This window comes from Bombus fervidus, chromosome 3 (genome assembly GCF_041682495.2).
Source record: "Bombus fervidus isolate BK054 chromosome 3, iyBomFerv1, whole genome shotgun sequence".
NCBI lineage: Eukaryota > Metazoa > Arthropoda > Insecta > Hymenoptera > Apidae > Bombus > Bombus fervidus.
Window position 1 is genome coordinate 4,346,138 of NC_091519.1, and position 24,205 is coordinate 4,370,342.

The 24,205-nt window shown below is 39.7% G+C and overlaps 1 protein-coding gene across 3 annotated transcripts in view; it reads right to left on the reverse strand.

The window, feature by feature from the left end:
• Window positions 1-24,205, reverse strand: part of Hr4 (nuclear hormone receptor 4) — a 148,538-nt gene that overhangs the window by 51,318 nt on the left and 73,015 nt on the right. The window contains exon 2 of one of the 3 annotated variants that reach the window (XM_072022987.1): window positions 10,878-10,959. The exons of the other annotated variants lie outside the window; for them this stretch is intronic. The gene's annotated coding sequence lies outside the window, so the exon portion shown is untranslated. The remainder of the gene's footprint in view (window positions 1-10,877; window positions 10,960-24,205) is intronic. 3 annotated transcript variants of the gene reach the window in all.

Sequence of the window (24,205 nt, forward strand, 5' to 3'; positions counted from 1 at the left end):
ATAAATAGTTCTTTAGTACGATAATTCTTTATTGTCTATTATATGCCGGTTGTCAAAACATTCCTATTAGGTTGCGCTTCTATCTCACTTTCAATTATGCGTTAAAAAGATTTTTAAATTTATAGTAAGCGTGTCTCTGAAACTCTTTTCTTTCTTAAATTAATATCAAAAGATTTACTTGAAAAACGTACTCCAGAAAAGATTTTTCCGTAGAAAAGATAACAGATATAACACGCTCTATACAAAAATAGCTTCTTTTCGGACCATTCTGGTCGGACCATTCAAAGTCCTACACTACTCGCAGAAAAGTCTCGTGTTTAATTAAGACAATTACCCTTCCGGGCCAGTGTATACTGCCCAAGTAACCGAACACATTGTAGCGGCACACGAGCGTAGAAAAAGTTCAAGTGGAAACGGAAAATTCAAATCTGGGAGAGATCCATATTATTGTGCCTTTGAATACTAACGTTGTTTCAAGTTACAAGATCTAGAGGTAAAAGAACTTTGAACAGATTGTTATTGCCGTTTCTTGTAACCTTCAGCCAGAGTTACACAACAAGATCAACTTTTTTGTGGTAACGTCCGTTGATATAAATGTATAAACGTGCTTCCTTGTCATTAGTATTATTATCCTTTCTTCGATCGGTATAATAGCATTGAGCGAGCGACGATTACAACCGGCATACACTATCTTTGTATTTATACTTGTACTTATTTTAATACACCTACACGTTATAACCACCTCAACATCCATATTTCCTTTCAGTGCTGTTTGCCAAAGTCAAAGCTTCTCGTCATAGAGAATCGGTAGCCCATCAGTCACGAACTACTGTGATTCGTTACCGTGGATCGTCGATACCAAATCGATTCCCCTCACAGGGAGCTCGATGCGCTCTCACTCGTTCTTTTACTCCTATACGTGTACATCGTTTCATCCGCTTATGACCTATTAATCATCGCGGATATAGAGTAGATCCTTGTCTCTAATATACGTCGTGGGAAAAGGACAGCGTTGTCCGCAGAAACGTAAGATACGTTATATAGCTCGATTTATCGAATTGAATGTCTTCGCAAAATAAGAGTAATAATCGTATATGTGATATGTCGATAGATTATTAAATAAACTATGTACCGATTATAAGACACGGATACTTGGTGACTTGCAGCATACGTTGAATGTCGTTGATTGTGGATTTGTCAGATAAATCCAGTAGCTAGACTATTATGTAAGATGCTGATTATAAGTATTTGGATACACGGTTGATCTGTAGCATACGTTGTTGCATAAATGCTATTAATAGTTCTTATCGCGTAAAGTATAGAACTCAAATTCAAATGAAGTAATCTATAATTGAATAACTTAACTTATTTATGTTACGGGTTATTTGCGGTCAAACGGTAACAATTACGGGGTTGAACATTTTTTTATTCCACTTATTCTTCGTAACTAGTATAAACGGCGAAAAATCTTTTAAACATCTTGCATATAACTACGATAATAACAATTAAATAAGAAAATTGTTGTAAATCCTTCTATCTGTGATTTAATTTACATGGTGTTAAAAACAAGCAAGCATTCAAACAGGTATGGACAATAGTGTACGTATTTCAGAAATAAATTTGAGAAAACAAACGGCGAAGACCGGATAAAGGAAACTCGAAGATGTTCCGATCTTATTCAACGGCCAGTACTTACCTCTCTACGAATAGCTGGTCGGACAAGGCGGGACGAACATACGCGCGACGTAGCTCGCGGAATAAGTGGATGCGTGCGGACGAAGGTGCACCAGAGGTTTCACTGCCAGCCAGCAATAGCGTGGGTCGAATGCCGTTGCCATTGTACATTGCGCGGAGAAACGCTCGCTTAGCTTAGCATCGACGCGTTTAGACCTAGCCTAGGAGAGTACGTAATTACGCAGATCGTCGCGGAGTGGAACAGCAAGGGAGAGAGAAATAGACCTCCTCGAAATCGTGTGCCCCGATACCGAGATTACCGACGCGACGCGTCCCACATACGAGAGCTTTTGAGAAAGCCCGCGAACTTGCTTAGTTAAGCGCAGACTAAGAGACGGGACGGACTAAAGAATTTTTCTGTCGGATAGGAATAGAATCTTGCTGGTAGGAAGTTCGCGACGCGACGCTTCCTTTAAATGGATTTCACTGATAATTTGCCTCTAGAGGACAGGGATGTAGCGTTAGGTTCGAGGAAGATTTGTAATACGCGGTAAGCTTCTTTGGGCTCTTCGGTGAATGAGTTCTTTCGTTGAATAGGTGGTTGGGTTGCCTTGTTTTGTAAGATACGAACGATTTAGTGAAAGATATCCTAATATATATATTGTAATATAATATATGTATATATTAGAAAACAAAATCCTAAAGTGACTTTTTTTCGATTCCTAGATATCATGGAGTCTGATGATTTTAAACTTTCGAAAAAAAAAGGTAATAGGACGACTGACGAAGAAGCGATTCTGACATAGAGAATTTTATTTTTCGTAGCGCGAAATGCATTTCGACACGCTTTCATTTGCTCGGTCATCGGGCGCAAGAAGTGTGAACCGCGAATGCTCTGCGCCCGCATTAGTTTCTTGGAAACACGAATCTACGCTTAACACCACACCGCGTCACGTTCCATTTAGGAGGCTGCAGAAGACCTCTTCTCAACGAAGTAGAAAGTATTCCTTCGTTTATTATCGCGTTTTGCTCGGCCATTTCCTCGTTGGTCTGACCTTTCCCTCCGCTTCTACTTTCCTTCGAGCCTCGTGAAAGGAGGGCTTCGAGCAGCGCGATCGCATCTCAAGATCGTTAAGTTCGCCTCCTACTCGAGCTGGCCACGATTCTTCGATTCCTGTCGTATTGGAATCAATGCGATTCGCTCTAAACTTAGGGATACCGACGAGTACCGGAGAAAGTTGGCTGAATCCACGCCGAAAGATCGACCTTCGACTTTGTTTATTCGCAACTGGCCTCTGTGTTGCGACATGTGAATGCGGGCTAGCGGAATATCGCCTCTGCTTGGCGTATACCGCTTACGGATTGCGAATACTATGCGGTGATTTTGTCCCGGAATCGAGAAAAGTGAGAGCTTAGCGAAATTTAACAAACATCAACATATGATTTCACAGATGTGTAAAATCACTCGGTATTCGACAAACGTATCGTCGAATAATATTTATTATATTGGATATCAACGCTAAAAATTCGTAATTTCTAAACGCCGCTACACAATCAGCCACATTACATATCACTATCAGCCACATCATTTCTCATCTGTAACTTCTATCGACGGATCACGTCGAAATTCGTGTAGGCCTATCGAATCGATGACTTCGAACAGTCGCAAACGCGCGGTAAAGTTGAACGACCTGCGTAAAACGAGCTTGTTCGAATCGGTTGAACGACCTCAAGGGACGGTCGCGGTTTTATTTTTTAAACAATGGGGAAAGTCTTGCGAAAGCAACGGCGCCGGCTGTAACAGTGTGATCACGTGCGAACGCACGGCTATCAGGGGCGTCGTGTTCCTGGAGAATCCTTTCGTTTTCGCTTGTCATCGGTCGCTTTCAAGCTTGTCTCGCGAAAATATTTTTAAGCCTTTCACCGGGCCTCTGACTACCTCGAAACCGTATCTCGTTACGAAACGAGTCCTGCACGATACGATCGGCTGGAATTCGGCCGAAGGAAGGTCAAGGGCTGGTGAACAGCAGCTTTCACCAGAAACTCGAGCGCTCGAGCGCAGATTTGCTACTCGGATCATCTGAACAAATTTCTAATTAACGAGAGATTCATTCAGAATTGGCAAATATCACATGACCGTTTTCATATGCTCCAAAAATGTTCTATAGCTATATGTATCTACAATGTTGTTACTGCTACCTTGACCATTATCATATATTTTTATAAATATATATTTAATTTATTGTTTATTATATTAGAAATTCGTATTTCCGTCAAATGGTAAACGATATGTTTCAACATAACACACGACCATTAGTGTAATAAGAAACTATATTAATTGATTTATGAGTCGTATACAGAGTAACGACGTCTAAAAGTAACATAGTATTCAAATATTAAACTTTTCGTTTGGCGTTTTTCCGTCACATAATGTCACTTGATGTCCGCAAGCGAGAACCATTTGCCTAGCCTATCGAATACTTGATTTTAGGCCTCGTATTCGACGGCTGTCAACTTTGAAGAATGGGTTAATGAGCAAGAAAATAAGAAAAACCGGATGCCCGGACTAACTGGCAGCAACTTTGAAGAGAATGTAACTATCACATGTGCTTCTGTTCGAATGAAATTTGTTTTGCAATTAATGGAACTTCTGTCAAGAGGCTGTATCATAATTAAAGGAAGTGAAATTTAATTGAAAATTTGGGTAGAAAGTAGCTTTAATCGGACAATTGTTTACAAATCAATAACGTACTGAAGTCTGAGACCAATTTTACTAAACACAAAAACATTTATAGTTCAATTAATTGATAACTAAACTATAGTGATATAATATTGCCTGTACGCGATATACGAGCGTGAAAGGATTAACTATCAAATGGTAGCAAGTCGCGACTTGGATCAAACCGTTCCTTCATTCACGCCTATTGTCTGTGACCGTCTGAATGAGACCTGGATGCGTTTCGCGAATCCATGAGAAACGATTATTTTCACGTTAGTGTTCACGCGATATCGCGGGACTTGTGCACACGTGTACGTAAGATGGTGAACGTGTCGATTCCAATGTGCAAAGCGTAGTTCGTGGAATCGATTGCGTAAATGTAGGAAGCGCGGATGCATTCACCTTTTGCGCTCACAGTGTAGCCTTGCCCGAGCAGCGGTTCTCATCATCGTGATTTGTCGTATCGTCGAAAAGCTTCGTATGTTCAACGAACGATTCGAAAATTAATTTCCCGGCGAGGTTGGACCGATTTGGTATATCGAGCTCGAATATCGGCGTTGTTTGCTTTACGAACGAGGATTTGGAGATGCGAATTTACAGCTCTCTTTTTCGCTCGAGATCAGTCCGAAGTTATATCGCAATAGCCTGGAAGCGAGTTTCGAACGAGGCCTCGTTTTGCTTGAGATTGCGCGCGCGATCAGCTAGCACTTTTCACCACGTGTTCCGGAAGCTTTCCATTTGGTACGATAGAATTTACGAATGCGAGTCGTAGATGCGTGATTTGAAAGCCATGCTGTCATATGAATGTCTGTTATCTTTGCTTTAAACAAATGTCTTTTCGTTTTTCATTAGAGCAGATTTATCAATTCGAGTGTTATCGTTGGAATCGACATACTTTTGCTATCGCGATGCAATGTCTCTAATACCATATTCGCAAAGTATCGTCCTAGATTTTTATACAATTTTTGCAGATCCATTTAGCTTTTATTTCTGAGGCTGGTGTTGTTTGAAGAAAATTTAACACACCAAAAACTATAAAAAGTTTTTTAAAAACCATATTAATATTATATGCCGTGTTAAACATTACCTTCTTGAGACATATTTAAAAATTATTTCTCCAATTTCACTATCAATTTATTATTTTGCAATCAATTAACTATTTTTTATTAAAATATCGCATGGTCGCAGGACCAGATGAACTTGCTTTGAAACCAAAATTTCCTCCAAGATCGTGTTCAATAGAATTCTACATACATATAATCTCTTGTAATTTCTTTCAAAGAGAACAGTACAGTTTGATAATAACGAATCGGGTCACTGGACCGATCGGTTCACGCAGAAACTTGAAACAAACAGCGAATTACTGGAACACGATCCGTCGCGGAAGCGATGGCAATCGATTTTCGAAATCGCAACACAATATCGTCAACGGTCGATGGTATTAATTCGCGAACTGGTGTCGGATTAACTATGCACTCTATCCTGGGCTGAATCACAGACTTTCCTGCATCTAGATAGAGTTTCTCACGATGTGATCGCCGCCGACCCGAACGTACTTTTTCAATCATACGGCGTATATAGGCACATCTCGTGCACTATGCTCCTTTAACTTTCTCTTCCCGTCTCCGTTGCTAACCAACGATATACGCCTTCGTCTGTGGTAGGTAATAGTCAATCTACCCACCGCTTATGAGTCAACCGATCGTCGATAGTTAAACGACTAAACGATTGTTTGACAATTACGCTTATCGTATTCGAGAAAATTGTATTTGAAAATTTGTCGAGAACGTTTACTCCGTTCGTTTTAGAATAAAATAAGCAAAGATAAGTGGAAAACATAAAATAAATGTTTTTCCTTCTAAGTGGCATCTTCGACGAAATCAAATTCGATCGATTTGATTTTAATTGCTACTGTACCTGTTACTGTAATTGTTATTGTATCGTGTTTCACTGTCCATATTTAGCTGTGTGAAAAGTCTCGATTTGAATAGAGAGAAACGCTGAAGGTAACGAATCTTTTGCGCGAAAATGAGTCGTAAGATTCGTCGATTTACGATTGCCATTCCGATGATGCGCGATTTCACGAAGAGTCACGCGACTCGATTAGGCCTCAGCTGCTATTTTACGTTCAAGTTTGCTTATTGATTGGAATTACCTGCCCCGGTGTACGTTCCGCAAACATACGCGTGCTTACGTAAGCGAGTGAGCTAACTAAATTTCCAGTAATTCCTTTTCCCTTGCGAGGAACCAGCGCGACGACGAGTCTGTTACGTCACGGTCTTCTAGCATTTCCCGAATATATACTCGATATATATTCTTTTGCGACTACTTTTTTGCGGTGGGAAAAAAGTTTTTCAGCCAGTTTTGGAAGGGACGATGTAACGCGTGAGAGTGAAACTGATAAGAGGAGGACAAGAGCAGGAAAGTTACGAGAAATCAGGAGAAAGGAGTCGCCGTTGTTGGAGTTGAAAGGAGTCTTGTTCGCTTTGCTTATTAGCATAATCGAATGATAATGAGGCAAAAATTGTATACCTTACCCTGGAGCGGGCACGCTATTTCCGTGAGTTTATCTACCTAGCGTAGGACAGCGAAATAGTCGCGGAAAGCTGACGTTCACGCTCGGCGAAACAGGTGGTACTGAAATTTATGCGGTAATTAAGGAATCGAAAGTCGAAAAGCAAGGATTACGATTTTTAAGAAGTACGTCTGGTTAGTGAAATTCGACGACTTTTCGAATCCTTTCACGGTTTGCTCGATTTGCTGGATTATTGTACCGTGAAGTCTCGTTTAATGAATCTGCGGAGTAGTCTGTATAAATCGTATCGTCTTAAATGAGATAGAAGTCGTCGACTTTGATTTATCGATCTATTTTGTTGAGAATATTAAGAATTTTGTGAAAGCAGCACAGAAGTAGGAAAGCAATATTTAACCTTTTCGAGACTAACGGTACGATACAATCCAAGATATTTTTCAATAAACGAACTTCAAAATTGTGAAACGTACTTCGTATAATTCGACGTGAACATCACTTCTCTCAATATCCCCGTTTCTCTATTCTCAATGATATTTAAACGACAGAAACTATAATGTACTCTAAATCTGCGTTTGCGTTCGCGCGAATTTATATAAAGGAAAGTATAAAATTAATCCCGGGAATCTTACATGAAGAAACCTACCATTCGAGATCCGAACTGATAATCAGTGCGCAACAAAAATATTATTTCTCACCTTCGATTCGAACATCTGTATATAAGATCGCTGGTACGCTTCTGCCCTTATCGATGAGTGAATTTTTAAATTCGATGCACCCCCTCGGTCTACGCCACTGTCGATGTTCCCTCTTCGTCGAACCATTCCCCCAGCCCCTCTGAACGAGCAGCACTACCATTCTCCATGTCGTCGGTGTATCACAGAGGGAGGATTCGCCCCGTTCGGTGGGGACCATCTCAATGACGTCACCGAGCTGGTATGGAGGTGGAAGCGAAGCAGCGATAGAGGGGTATCGGTTGTGTGCAAAGGGTGGCAGGGGATCGTGGGTGGGGAGTTGTCAGTAGGGGTTGCCGGGTAATATTGGGGATGGTGACGGGGTGAATGACCGACCTAGACTCGAAGTCAGGGGTGTGCAATGTATGAAACCATCCGTAATAGCAACCCTCCTTCAAAGCAATCTACAAGGGTAGGCTTTACACCCTCTTTCTTCGTGTTTGTGTTCTTCTCGCTGCCTATGTCCGTTAGACGCGAGATGCTGGCGCATAACTCGTCAGAGTTGAAGTGTTTTAACGAACGGAATGGTGTGCCGAAGACACATTTTTCTTTTTACTAACAACATTCTGTCGTCATTAACTTTATCAACTCCTTCATTTCTACGATAAATCATCGACGCAAATATTTGCCTATAATTTTTCTACATATCACGTGACGAATAGACGATAGATGTTTATATAAGAAATTTTTTTAAGATAAAATAAATTTGATGTTATTTTATGTGATTAACTTCTGGCGAAATTAGTATTTTACTTTGCGATTCTAGATGTTTAACTACATAATTGCCATGGGAATTAGTGGATTCGTTTACGTATTGGTCAATTGGATATCGGTGATTCGAGTAATTAATCGTGATTTTCTACGCTAATTGTAGTCGGAATAGATAACGATCGCTTAGGTAAAAAAGATGCATAGTCCCAAAATGTTTTTGGATCGATACCTACAATTCTACGTTGAATCGATTAATAAATTAACATCAACCACCTTCAAGTCTTAACTATTTTCGCCTCGTTTTCAAAGGATCGTGAAGCGATAGAAGAGACAGCTAGTTGATATGATCTTATCAATCAGTAGACAATCTATCATTTTATTTGTCGTTGCTATTTTATCGCGCGTTTTTCCGTGTATTCGTCGAATACGCACGAATATGCACGAATCGTCTTACCCCCTCCCGTTTGTTTTACGATATCGCATTCCGTTTACACATTTCGTCATCTACGTACGCTATTCCAGGTTAGAAGTTTATTTATAAACAGACAGGTTAGCTTCTTTATTTAGACGACGGCGACGACGACAACGACGACGACGACTACGACGACGACGACTACGACTACGCGACAACGACGGCCACGGGCGTAAACGTTGGCGCTTGGGAAAGTCGAAAATCGCGATTAAACTGAGAGCTTGAAGCCGATCAGTGATCTCGAAATTCAACGAGCTAGTCCCGTGACTATGGTGTTCGAGGTCAGAAGATCATCGATGCAGATCGGTGCTTCTGTGCACCGATGACTTCGTGTCCCAGAAAGATAAAGGCCGTTCCCTGGTCGGTAAACTGACGTGGGTTTAAGCCCGGGGTGAATCGAGTGCACGAATAGGGTAACGCGATCGATAGCTGACCAAAAATAGGATCTGCCGCGGACTCGTAAAAGCTTTATTAGAAAATGCTTTCTCGATGCAGCGCTCTCGTTACATCCAATGAGACGATCGAAACACCGCTATGGAATACGCATACAATGCAGTGTCGTAAATTACCAAGGCTAGTCTAGAGTCTAAGGAAGTCTAAAGTCTATGGTATATAGCGTAGAATTGCTTCGGGTAGGTATATCGCCAAACCATGTCTGTTCAATTTCGATTAAATTGCCTAATTTGAAGCGTAATCTCGATCACTTACGTTTAAGAAAGGTGAACAGGTAGATGCGCGTATATATTAGAGATGTACACGTAGAATGGTTCGAATTTGGAAAAATATGTAAGAATTAGTAAGAGGGAAAAAAAGAGTATGAAATCATTACTCTCTAGTTAACGTTTTCGCGATATACTTACAATAAGTCTCGGTATTCCCACGATATCTTAACGAGTAAAAACGAGTAAAAACGAGTAAAAACGAGTAAAAACGAGTAAAACAAACAAAGTTCCTTCAGATTTACTGAAATCGTTATAAGAGCAACTTATAAGTGCAACAAAAACGAGGATGATTACGTAACGATCAAATCTACGAGGGATTGTACGTTCGAGAGTCGACTATCGTCTTGTCTTGACAAGAACATAGGCTCCCGAGGGCCTCGAGAAAAAGTCAAAAAACGTTGCCAGGAAAAATGTCAGCCCAGGGTCAAACGGTGTTCTAGTCCCCGTGGTATTGGTCGGTTTTGGTTTTAGGTTGTTGCATGCACGAGGGTTAGGTTGGTCGTTCTCTGTGGCGTTGCTGTTACACCACGTGGTTCGTATTGATCCTCTTCGGTGGGCACGGTAAAGGAGAGCAAGCGAAAGAGAAACAGAGAAAGAGCGGTGAACGGGGTGAGAGAGGAGGTCGACCGATGTGTTCTCTCTATCGAAAGCTTCCCTCGTTCGTTCTTCCTCTCTCGCCCACGGTTCCCGATATAGTCACCTCTTTCTGAACGACGTGTAACCCCTATATACCTTTCTCTCTCGTCGCAGAGGGTAGCAGCCTAGTGCCCCTGCCTTTCGGTCGTTCACCCTTCGTACACACTCGATTCCGATTCTCTGTTCTTCTCCCGTTCGTGTCCCTGCCTTCCGCTCCTCTTTTCTGCTTCCGATGCGCGCCCGATCTAAGAACTTCTACAGTCTGTACTTGACCCCACGGGTACACGTCAGGCATTAAGAAGGGGCAAGCGAGATAAAGCAAGTTATGAAAAAGATCCAACTAGTTGGATCATCTCCGTTATTTTTCGTTGAGATAATATTCTTCGCGGATTTGGATCGAGTACTGGTTGAGAGATTGCTTTGGAATGCAAATGTTTCTCTTCAACTACGTTTCTCAAACCATGGAGAATTTTGTTTGTTGAAAGATTATATACAAAAGGCAAGTGCTCCTAGTTTCTTTAACCCGTTGTAACGTTATGTGACTTAGAAGTTAAATATTCATACGAACCTCTTAGACAGAAGCCAAATCGACCATCTCCTTTCTTTATTAATTTCCATATGTTTGTTCGCAAGATATTCGCATAAATGATAGTGAATGTCAACGATTTCTTGTACTTACGATCAAATAACAAATTGGCCGGATGAAAAATTATATGTATGTAGAATTAAGATTCAAATCCAAAAGTATGATACAGGCTTACCTGAAACAAAAAAAGAAAATACCTCATGAAACTCTTAGATCGATCTCTTCTTGCAATATAACAATTATGTTGTTTTGTTTCGGTCTGTATAGCAATCTCGCCCTCCAAAAAGGTTAAGGTCATCGAAGAACCGTCGGAAAATGTTACGACAGGCAAAGAAACGCGCACGTGTACGCACGCATCTTTGCTAAGTGCGTACATATCACAAAATAATATCGGTCAAGAAATGATTTTCATCGAATTTGTTTGCTCGAATTGCAAGATTTGTTTACTTAGGATTTGATATCACATCATACAATTATGTAGAGTTTTCCGTTACTTCCATTTCGACATAATATGTTCGAACTGGACGAGTATTCAAATATTTACATAAATCTATTCAGAAGATTACCAGATTATCGTATTTGTTCTCGCTATATTAAATCGAAAGATTTTTTATTAGAATTCCTTTAGTCGTAAAATTAAGGGTTAACAGAGATGAATCGTGAATCGTTTTTCTTTTTCAAAATTTCATTGAAATTTTATCCAAATAATTTAACAAAGCATAACGCTCTGAAATAAATAAATGTTAGCCTCGTTTAGTCACGATTTTCAGAACAATTTTTACATTTTTTTCATTTTATAGTACGTGACGTGCACAAAGTAAGTGCGAATTTAAACGTTGTGTTGGTATAACCGAAGCATTTCCTGTGCGTTTCGTTGTGTTTGGTATAAGTTAAACCGAGACCTCTAGTTGGGAAAGCTTAAACGCATAGAGAACTTGAAACGTTTCACTATACCTCTATTAGTACCTTTGGCAAGATACGAAGATGCGACGGAATAATTGAAGTACAAGTTACCTCAAGTTCGAAACAAGTTCACAACCGGCTTCACACCCATAGTATACGTTTAAAAAACGATCTTCTTACGTATTTTTCCACTTTATTTCAATTTCGAGAATCTTATAAAACTTGTAAAACTTGTAAATAGGATCTTCATAGATTCTAATTCGTTTTGAATGCGGATCTATATAAATTCTGTATCGTAAAGAATATATTGCAATGGGCTTGATAATTCCTGTATCGATTAATCGACGTGCGGTTTTTAGTAAAGCCAGATGTCAACGAATCGACTCTAAAGAGCATCCTGATTCATAGTTTACGGACGAAGGAGGGCTTCGATCCCGGCGGGAGAACCGATCAAGGTCATTGATCTTCGAAGGGGATAACTTTTCGCCGTTGCCAAGGCCGTCATGGTCGATGTGGTTTTAAGTCATTCTATTCTGCAATTTATATTATACTTTTTATTTAAATACAGCTTATCCTATCTATTCTGAACTGTTATCTCATGCTTGGTGACCAATTATATCTACAATTGTTACGTAAATCGTACAAAAATTAATCGTTTCTAATTTCATCTTACTATAATATCATCAAGTAAAAGCTTTAGCTCTGAAGATACAAATTTTATGTAAAAACCATTTAAAATACTATATTACATAAAAATATATGATACTCGATAAATATCGATATATATATATATATATATACACACATGATAGGTTCACATAATAATTTGAAATGAATGAATTTAATATATGATAATTTACATAGGTAATTACGTTGATTGCGTGAAAATCATTCGAATGATTCTCATTAAGCATCGGAAATTCGCAATTAGGCCACGCCTAGCCTACTTTCGTCGAGTGCGTTCACCTCAACCGGCGGAAGGGTGTATTCGCCCCCACGGAGAGTTTTCCTGGGTCGGCACCTGCGCAGAATGCGCGCGTGACCCACGTGGCCGCCACGTGGTCGCCGAAGAAGATCACCCAACGTTGCGAGAGGGCAGCGTTCACTTCGGAAAAAGACAGCCTTCAAGGGGATGAGTATCGACCAAGGGCAAGGGCGAGGGCATGCGTGTATGACACATTCCTTCCAAACTTCGTACAAAGATGTTTGAATTTATAGCAGCAAATTTTCCACACTCGCAGAAATACAGAAAAATATGTATGTTTATACACATATTATATACATTTATGTTCGTATACTGAATACCAACATATATACCGATTTATCATACGATAGCTATTTTTTGTCGGCAAGTTTTGCAATACGTCTGTTTGAAAATATTTATATTTACCAAAAATAATTATAAAAATATTTTATTCGACGGATCAAATCAATCATGATCAAATCAAATGAATTGTACTACCTTTCGCAAGCTAACGTACGTACATAGAAATCGTTAAACTTAACAGTAATAATAAATAAATAATATTAGTTCATAAAGTTCATGCTTTCGCTTCTTATTGTATATTTTGCAATTCATCGAGGCCTAAAGGAGCGTGTACAGCTAAAATACACGCTTGCACATACGAGGAAGCTCGAACGAACCTAAAAAACAATCAATGACCGTAGCCTTTTCCCCCTTTGGAAATTTGGCGAGAAAAATATGACATGGCCCCGTGGCCGGCGGAAACTACGATCGTGCGGCCTGCTACAGAAACGGAAATTGATGTTCCCCTTTCTGCTCGGTTTCCGGCGGCTGTTCGAGCGCACCGTTAAATCGCTGCGGCACCGTTTTGGACAGCCCTGACTATTCGTATCGAGCGGCAATGCCAAGGGCAAGGGCGTCCTTCCCCCACCCTTCCCTACCGCGGCCCTCCACATCCCCGTTTCTCTTCCTCGTTCTCTTCCTCTTCCGTGAAGCACACGCACCGCAAGAGCGTCGGGCCCACGCACAACTGCTTTCCTGAGTTGCGCAGCCGACCGTGGAAATTCGGGCTCGATAGATATATAGACCGTCAAGAGCATACTACCGAAGGGATTATTGGTAGATCGCCCATTATTAGTTAAATAACACGAGAATGTTGCATTAAAAAATTATTAAAACATACAAATTGTGTAAAGAATAATAAATGTACACCTAAGATCTTTATCTAAGAATTAGACATTTTTAATTTATGACTTTTTTATATGGAAATAAAATCATTTATCTAAATTTTCTTATAATCACACCGATTTACTACAACACAATACACACAACTAAACAATTCCCCTTATAAAATTGCCATTATTACGAAATAAAAATCACAACGTGTCACAAACTTACATACACATCATCAAGCTTAAAATTTAATCTGAAGCAACTGATTCGGTGCAACATTTGCAGTTCGCTCTAATAAATTACCAGGCGTTCCCGCATATATTCGATGAGTATCCCTTTCTCTTGTGTTGTGTTGTAAGTACTTTCAGTAAGGAGCCAAGAATCTGGATACACGTTGCACAAACATACAAATATACAAAAGGTGCGAGTGGATATCCGCGGACGGAAAAATAACTGGAAGAAGACGAAAAAAGAAAAAGAAATAGCAGAAACAAGCAGAGACAATGAATACGTTGGTAGGAAGAAGGTTAGAGGAAGGGGTTAGGGGGAAGGTGAATTTAATCGAGCGCAGCCGGGAGGAAAGGGGAAAGTGTTGAACGACGAAGGCAGTTGAAGGAGGGAGGAACGGAGGAACACTCGCCAGGCGGAGAAAGCTGTGTTCGGCTTCACGGGGTTAACGCACTCGACGTTATACTGTCTTGCGACTAACGATGATGTTTCTACCATTACGTAAACCGAGCGGGCGCAAGACTCGCTTCTCTGTGCGCACGGCCGGGATTGGAAAAGCTGTTCCTAGTATCGAGGAGAGAGTTAGCTTTGAGCGAATAACGTGTCTTGCTGCGATTTCGTAGGCGTCGCCGAAAATAGTGACGTTTTTCCTGCGTTATCCCGCTGGAAGCGCACCTTCCTTCGTGTATATCTTTCTTTCTATCGCAAACAGCTGTTCCTTCTTCGTGTTTCTTTCTTTTTTCTTTTTTTTTTTTTTCCTTATTGTTTTCTGCTCTTTTTCATATCATAGAAATGGCTGCTTTATAGTGTTCCGAAAAGATGGAATGACGTTAACAGGAGAACAAATGACTTCTATACAGTAGCTTTCAGAGCAATCGAGCGAAGGCTTGGTTTTGTTCGATTGGATCGAGGATAGTTAGATAATTACCTCTTTGTTTGGATCAGTAGATCACGTACTTTTGCATACGAGAAACTCAGCAGTCATACTTTTCCATTGCTCGACTCTATAAATTGAAACGTGAGAAAAATGTGCAATATTACAAATTTTTTTTTAATTTTTTAAATTCACCTCGAATTATTTATTTCGATAACGGTTTATCTCTTCGTAATAAATAAACTTATAGAAGTAAATTACTTGTCCTCCAAGAGTGTACGAATTATTTGAGGATAAAGTCCCACTTTATCAAAACAACAAAGACGAATCTAGCAAAACAGAATATAAAAAAATATAAGAAGAAGAAAAAAAGGGAAAAGAGTACAGACAAAAAAATCTGAAAATTTAATCTAAAGATTTTAACGCGGCATCGTAACAGCATCGAACTTACGCAATGGATCGAAACGTGCCGCGACGCGAGAAAAGTTTCCCTCTGTTCCGCGTTGTCGCCTTCTTTCCAGACGTGAATGCACGGTAGTCGCTCCGCCAAAAGCAGGAAGTGTGTCTGAGAACCGCTGCACGAAGAGAAAGTTGCGACCGACATATTTTGCGTTCGCGCAACCATGCGATGTATACGTTAGGCAGCCCATTAGCGTAAAAGACGCGACGCAAAGCGATAACGAGGAAACAAGATGAATAGAGAAGAAAGGGAAAAAGAAGAAACGAATCGGCGACGCTAATAGCTTCATTTGCTCCTGTGCGATGCAGTTTTGCTATGGCATCGATTAAGGAGTTACGATCAGCCACATTCGCGGTGGGATTTCTTTTTATGTGACCACGCGAGCCACACTAGACGCCTCGAAGGACGCTTCTTTCTGATTTCGTACAAGGGATCGAATAGATTGGGACCGAAGGAAAAATCGTCACGATTTCTCTTATCGATTTAGGCCGAGATTCCTGTGAAAATGGAAATTTTATTTTTGTGGAAACTTGGGATCGTTGCGAATAGCGAGGGAAAGTATATACATTAATCGACTTAGAGATCAAGTTAGAGTATATGCGTGCGATATTAAACGAACGCTTATTATTGCAATCATCTTATCGTAATTATCGATTGTGAAAAGATTCGTTAAATTTCTATTTGACTAACTGTATCATTACGAATAATATAACTATCGTCACAATCTCTTCACTTCGATCCTATCAGCAATACATATACATAATCAGCAAAGGAAATCAATAGTTCGATAAAGAAGCATCGTTTAAACTTGTATTTTGTTACGATACGCATTTCCAATGTCATGTCGTTTATTCACATATTCAAAGGGTGAAACAAATCTCTATTTAAATTTTATTTTTTTAGCTATGCCTCTAAAAATATGAATTTGTCTGAACATATGTAAACTAATTCTCTTCCGAGATGAATATAAATCTTTATTTTCCAATTACTCTATAATATATTCATTGAAGATGGTAAAATTTAATTTTCCTTTTGCTACGATCGAAAAAATATTCTACATCGAAATCAAAGAAAAATAAAATTAGCAATCACGATGGTTACGTCAGTGCTTAAAGTAAAATATGTTTATTATGTTTCAAGGTTTACAGTTCGAAGCAGGAAATTTCAGTGGCTAAATTGGAATTCCATTTATTCGAGGAACGTTTCACAAAAATGTCCGAGGAGTCGTGTAAGGTTCGTACATATACTTATTTGACTTGCAAACAGTTCGAAGGCAGGAAGTGGAAACTAGCGATGTAAGTCCGTAGCTAGGCGAGCAAAGCGATGCATCGTGACGCATGGCGATCATTGCAGTCACTTTCGCTTCCATTGACATCCTCCTTTGACAAATAACAAATGTTTCGTATAGAATGCATGTCGGATATAAATATAAAGACTAATTTTTGCAAATATTCTCATTGTCATTTGAAAAGTATGTTATTCAAATTTAATTTTTAACTCGAATACCCGTATTTTATAAAAAATGCAATAATTTTCCAGTTAACGAAACATCAATCATGTGGTATTCGCCGAATTGTAAGTTTTAGACTGATGTGATAAGGTAGATAATTTAAAGGTTTTAGACGTTTCCAAAATTGGACATTTCATATGTAACTACTTAGTACTACAAATACAAGCAACTTGACAGAAAAATGTGATAACGAGCACAGCTTATGGATAGACGAAATAAAAGAGTGAATAAACAAGACGTAACCTGCTAACGTGGAGAAGTTATCAAACTCGGGCGAAGGCGAGCAAATCGATCGATAAGAGCAGGAAATTCGCGATTTCTAGCGGCGCGAGCGTGAGCGCGAACGGTCGTGACGTGCACCGGTAGCAAGTCTGGCTGCCCTCACTTTCGCTGCGCTTCACAGATCGCCATTCTCGTCGCACGACCGTGCGTACCTACATACATGCTGAAACACGTGACGCGCATACGGGGTCGTCATTAAACGCCGTCGAAGAAATAATTCGCTTTGCGCATATATGGAGCACGTGTGTTTCGCGTTTTACCACGTGCCACGCGAGAATATGAAATTCTCGTCTGTAATTAAAAAGTAGGAAAAATCTAATTCTTTTGCACTCTTCCTGTTTTTCATAAAACCACAAGTGGTTTGATTTCATCATATCGGTTCTACCAACTTCTATAATATTCTCTGAGAAATTATTTTTCAAGGAGATCTGCAGATTTGGCAAAGTTCGATGCTTCGGGCGTTGCTTTATGCAATAGGAATTCTTTGTACCACAACCGGTGACCCATTGTCTCAGTTACGACGAAACCTAGGCTCGTCTTTAAACGTTTCAACTTTTAAGCGACTTCATAGTCCGTTGACAGCCTAAAATCACAGTGATGGAAGATGGTTCCGTGTCATTATCAATCGGCGTCGTTAACAAGCGCTGGCCCTGACTTGTTCGCGTGAATTACCGAGTCATGGACTCGATTGCACGGTGCATATCTCGGTGTGCACTCTTATTCGTGCGTTGCATAGCGGCGAATGCAAGTGCAAGGTAGTGCGACGGCTGGTAGCCGGTAGAGGTGAGCGAAAGTTTCTTACGTCACACATACACGCGTACGAGCGGCACGCACGGTCCCCGGTTGCGTACCTGCCTTTGCTTCCAACAACAGGATATACAGGGTGCATCAAAATGATCGAGCACTTGACGCAATATATAATACGCGGACATATTTCGCTTCTGGAATGAAACAAATTTTTTCGTATATCTTTCTACGAAATAAAAATATATTATAATTATAATATATAAACCATTCAAGATAGAGTATTCGTCTTAATACGAGTACAAGCGGAGGCAGAGGGATCTTCTACAAAGTACCTATACGGGTCACTCGATTTTTGCAAAAGTTCAGATTGCGATTGTATCATGATTGCAGAAACATGTGTTGAATGCGTCCCTGTATATTTTCACAAATCTCTCAAGAGGTTCAATTTATAAACAATTGGCGTGTGAATCTATGAAATACGATAAAAACGGAGATTCCCGGGCATGGTGGTAGCGGAAACGTTGTGAATCGCGCTTAAAATGACCCGTCACGAAGCAACGACCCGGAAGCGATAACCGCGCGCGAGGTCGAAACTACGATCGATAAAGAGGTCGCTCGCACACTAGCGCGTCACTTTTTCAGGGTGGGATCTGTCCGTGTGGACACGGCTAATCGAAAGCAATCTGAGACAACACCGATGCGTTCCTGACATATTGTCATCGCCACACGCCAACGGATTTTACGTATTATTATTTTTCACGAAATAATGCGGAAGCGCGGCTACTATTCGGTTCGTTTGAATATTTCATCTCGTGGCGATTTCAATACACGACTCTCGTGCTTTTTACAGCTTCAAACAAAAGTAATCGCCAGTTAGGTAAAATTTGTTTTGTGATCGTGATCGAGGCACATATACACGTATTTATCTATGTATATATCTACGTGTAGTTAAAGTTCGCTTTTAAGAGCGAACTACGAACTTGATGCGGAGCTGTCGGAGTTTGCTCGCGTGCACGAATAAAATTATGAGATATACTAGTTTTTACGATTGCTGCGATTATAATAAAAATGGCTTGTACAGCATTTTTTTACTGAATTCAGTGTCAGTTATCTTTGTTTAATTTTATTTTATCGCTAAAAGTTTAATAAGCTTTTATTATGATTTCGAGATTTCAAACACGATATAATTTGGAACTTGTTTTCAAATTGGAATATCCGGGGCAGTGTTGACAGTTTAATGTTGCGATAAATATTGAAAATTAAATTTTTTCATACTTCAGTATGAAGATCCACTCTTAAATAAGAATATCAACGTTCGTTCAAACAATTGTAATCGTATTGTACAACACACGTTGCTTCTTTGTGCTTAAAGCCACGCGAAAAGTTTTTTCAATTTCGCTAAAGAATCTGGTAAATTTCAACCGCAACGAATTCAATGAGCCAGAAAATGCGAAGAGGACATCGAGTATAATTCGATTTTCCGATCGATGTCGATTTTCAAGCGCGTGCAAGCTGCTCCCGACCGCGCAGTGGATTCGAAACAGAGTTGTCCTCGTTTCCTCGTTGACTCCGCAGATTTATTCGAACGAACCAAAGAACCATTTTACATTTTTTCTCCTCTCCTATTCTATTTTTTAATTCTTTCCATACTTCGGTAGACAAAATTGTAATCTACTGAAAATTTGCGTGCGACACTAAGCGAGAACATTGCGACATAGATATATGAATATCGTTTAACAGGTATCCATGATACGTTGTAACAGCCTAGAAGCGGTGCCTAGGTGGAGGGTGAGAAACATCGAACAATGTAATATATACGACTCTATATCCTTGAATATTTCGCAATACGTCCATTAAAAGCGAGCGAGAAACTAGCAAAAGAATTCACTCTTTTTTCCTTCATAGCCTTTTTTCTTCCTTCCACTCTTCTCTTCGTCTCCTATCTTTTTCTCCTTTTTGTTTCTCTGTCCGGTTGTACTTATTTTTTTTTTCTTTTTTGTGTCAATGAGCGTTTAGAGCGAAGATTATTCGGTCGTTTGTGATGTACCGGCTGACGTGAAAGTAAACTCTCTGCAGTTCGTTGAACAAAAAAGGAAATTATCGGGAGCAGAATACGCCTTATTCTCTTGTAAAAAGGACGAAGAATACATCGTAATAATTTGTAGCGGAGAGAACAATTCTCTACAGGTGGACCTGTCTAGTATAGCCTATAGGTCGCCACAATCGTTCACCGTCGGTTATCGTTGGAATTTTTCGTGATTCGAAAAATTATAGAGACGTTTCGTCGATTTATTACTATTACTCGTTACCTCGCGAAGGTTTTGGAATTGAAGGAGCATGCTAATTCTTCAAAAAATTGTAAAACTATGAAAAATCTATCTCCGATAGTACAGCTCTGATAGATAGATCTAACGCGCTAATAAAATGTAGTAATCTCGCTACATTCGCTTAGAAGACTATTTAAAAAGTGGCAAAAATAATTCGATCGGAACCAACCATCTAAGCGTATGATTCAGCACACGACTTTCAAACTCTATCAAACTACCAAAGATTTAAGCTTTAGTCGATCTATGCGCTACCAGTTAAGTACACATTTATGATCATCGCGTCTTCTCCTGCTTCGTGTCATAAGCAACCAGTCACAAACAAGGTCCGACCGCCTCATTTTCAATTTCGCGTTCTGATGTCGTCCATCAATCTTGCGAATGAACAAACCAACCAACCTACCGTCCCTGTCCGACTTGAACATTGTTACAAAGCTCGCGACATCTCTATACCGGTCGGTACGGCGATCGCGTTGTGGACGCGGCTTAACGAGCATGAGTGTCGTGTTGCAATGGCCTAGAAGCGGTAGCTAGGCGAAGGGTCAAAAACACCGAGCGGCACGTTTCTAGGCCATGCGCTGCTATCTATAAACCCCTACGAGCTTCTTCTGTCCCTCCCCACCCCTTCACTCCCCGCTCTACCCTTCTGTGCTTCACAGTCTCTCCGTTCTTCACCTCCTGCTTTCCCGGGTTGCTCGATCCTCTCTACCTACACTCTACATCACACGGAGTTGCACCTATATACACTTCCATACCTAGGTCATCTTCTCTCGCGATATCTGTCTCTTTTTCACTCTTTTCGTCAAGCCCGCGTCGAGTTTCGCTTTCGCCCCGTCCATCTGTAGGCTGAACCATCCGAGGCCATATATAAGTACGTTTCGAACTTCGAGTCGTATAGAAGGAAAGCTCGAACGACCGCGAGACGACTCGAAATAGAGGCAGTTGTGCGAAATTTCCAATTCCACGGAACGCCGCGCCGACTAGGACGGTCGATTCGACAGCTGGTGCTGGCTGTCTCTTCAATGGTGAATTATGAAAAATCTGTCCAGGGAATAATTCGCTTAACAAGTGGCGAATGGTTGCTTCTGCGGAACCGATCGCTCCATGATGAATGCTTTTACGGCAATTTTTGTTTGTACGCTTGAATTGTTTAATATGCAGAAGAATTAAGAGGTATCCACGAAGGTTGTACGTAACATTGTAGCGTCGTCGACATTTTAAATTTTTAACGCTGTAATTCGATAAATTTGTGCTTCCAATAATACGATCATCTTAAATGTCGAGAGAAATACCATTTATGGAAGTATAACTATTTAGAAAGGTAGGAAATGAGCAAGGGCTGTGAGGATTAAGGCCCGGAGTAGACAACAAATGTGACAAGTGTTTTGACAGTGTTATATTCCCAATATAACGGTGTACTGTCGCACGTTAATATATACTGCGTGATTAGAAATATAAAGCTGAATAGCACAATATTACCAGTGCAACATTTTGACGATATTTTGATCATATCGTTGGTATTAGATCTTACAATTCTAATAGTAGCATTTCACACTATAGACTATAGACTAGCGTCTCGTGTTTGTAGAGGTAACGGCACGTGTCAAGGCCTTTCAAGAGCCATCAGTTTACCGAATCTGTAGGTTTAGCGGCAAATTCTAGACTCACGAATCTAATGTCTGTAGTTTCAGGTGTCGATAAGCCCAATATTCTTCCAATTAATTGTTAAAAAATACGCACAAGAATCTGGCCACGGAGTGAGGACGGTGATGAACTTTCTGAGAAGAGGACTGACAATGAGTCGAATAGCTCAGCACTCGGAACTCTTACTCCAGAATGTCGAAAGAGCAAAGCCGTCCAGGTAAAATTTTATAACAGGTATCGCCATTGTTATGCCGCCGAATTATTCGTCTGTACAGAACTTTAACTTCTCGATCGTAGTAAATTATGAAGGAAGAGATTGTTCGTTAGCGTGTACGATAGAGTAGATGCTAAAATTAGAATTAAAACCTGTTACTTTCACCAAGAGTTGGTTACGAAGCACGTATCGATGTGATCGAGAAAATTAACCAAGTATTGTTTCCAATTTTCGAGCGTGCATGGCATAAGATGCATCGTGTAAATCAGATGATTTTAACTCGTCGCGAAAGGAGATTTCGTCCGTTTTCGTTATTTACTTCGTAAAGAAAATTCAATATAAAATTTAAAAGAATAATCGGATATGAAGCATTATTAGCGCGCTGCAAATACGAAAGAGATCAAACGAAGAAATGGATCTGCAAATTTTGAGGAGCAATCTTAACACTTTACTTAACACTTTTTCTAGTATATTTCTTTTCTTTATTAAGTACTATTCTCGCGTCCTTATTTTCTAAATCAAAATCTTTTTACACATGCAGGAATAAGGATAAAAATTGAAAGGATATTATATTTCAATTAAATTAATATAGGTATTTCACTGTAGAGGCTATTTAAATGTAAAATTCTACTGAGAAATACTTTTAAATCTATAGTCCATGATTTTTGATTCTGCAAATATCCATGATTATATTATATTATATTATAGTCAATTTAGAAGTTTACGAAACCAATAATTAATACTAATAAGTGTAAATAAATGTATTTTATTTTTCAGGGAATGCTTTCAATCTTAAGAATTAAAAAAAGAACAAGAAACACGAATTATGTAATATTTTCATCATACTTGCTAGCAGTTGATTAAATCGATGAATAATCAACGTACTCGATCTTTTACAGTAGATAACACAATGTTACTAAACTTCTTGCTACTATTTTCAAAATTCTAGGTTTCCGCTTTATAAATGTTCCCATCGGAAAAATAATTTTCTTTCTTTTTTTTACCATATCACACCATGCTAATACTTTTGTGACGACGCTAGATCGCGGAAGTACTTTAAAATATTGGACTAACCACGTATACTACAAAGCACGATTTCGATATCGAACTGGCAATCGGCCGCGAGTAATTTGGCACTTAAACTTGACAATGGCCAGTCGAACGGCTGGACTTGAACGGATCAAATAATGCGATACACGTATACGCATTATTATCCGTGCTTCTTATGCGGTTATGTTATACAACCGATCCGCATATCTGCGTATGCAGGTTCGCACGAAAGTGCCGCACCGCGGAGACCATCAACCGATCGCTCTCTCTTCTAGTCTTTTGCAGTGGTTCTCACCGCTTTGGCGAGAATGGATCTCAATATCGTTCATCATAGTTCGACGGGGAGGAAATTTATATGCATATTGTTGCGTAATTTGAAATTATTTGCTTCGTCCGTTTGCCTCGACAATTGAAATTAGTACCTTTTTATTTTTGGGTTTTGTTATATTATTTGGAGAAAGTGCAAATAGTGAAAGGTGCAAAAGTAATGCTCACGTAAACTATTAATTTTGTGTTTTCCAATTTTAATTAAATTTAATTAAATTCCATTTTTTTCAAAGTAAAATGTTGTTTGCATTAATTCGTCAAAACTTTTCTCGTTCCACACTTTATCATGTCTGATAATTCAGTCATTAAATAAATACAGTAAAGAATATTTCGTTGGATGTCGCGTGTAACATATGTAACTGATAGTATACCACAATACCGTATCAGAGTCGAACCGTTGATTATTCTACAATATCACTGTAATAACGATCCATCCGCGATCCATCAAAAACGTTAACTCCTTACGCGATACTTGGCGAACGAGACGCTGTCAGCCCACGTTGCAATATCGATTTCCGTAGTTCACACTACTTGTTAACTGATTAACAACTAGTATCGTAATTATGTATCCGTCGAAACGGATGATGCAAGAATTACAAAACGGTACGTGTTTCGCGTGTTTCTTATAACACCATCGCGTAAAAATGAATTACGATGGAAAATCAATCATTATGTCTTTAACCTCTCCCATTTGAGACTCGAGCATTAAAAAGAACCATAT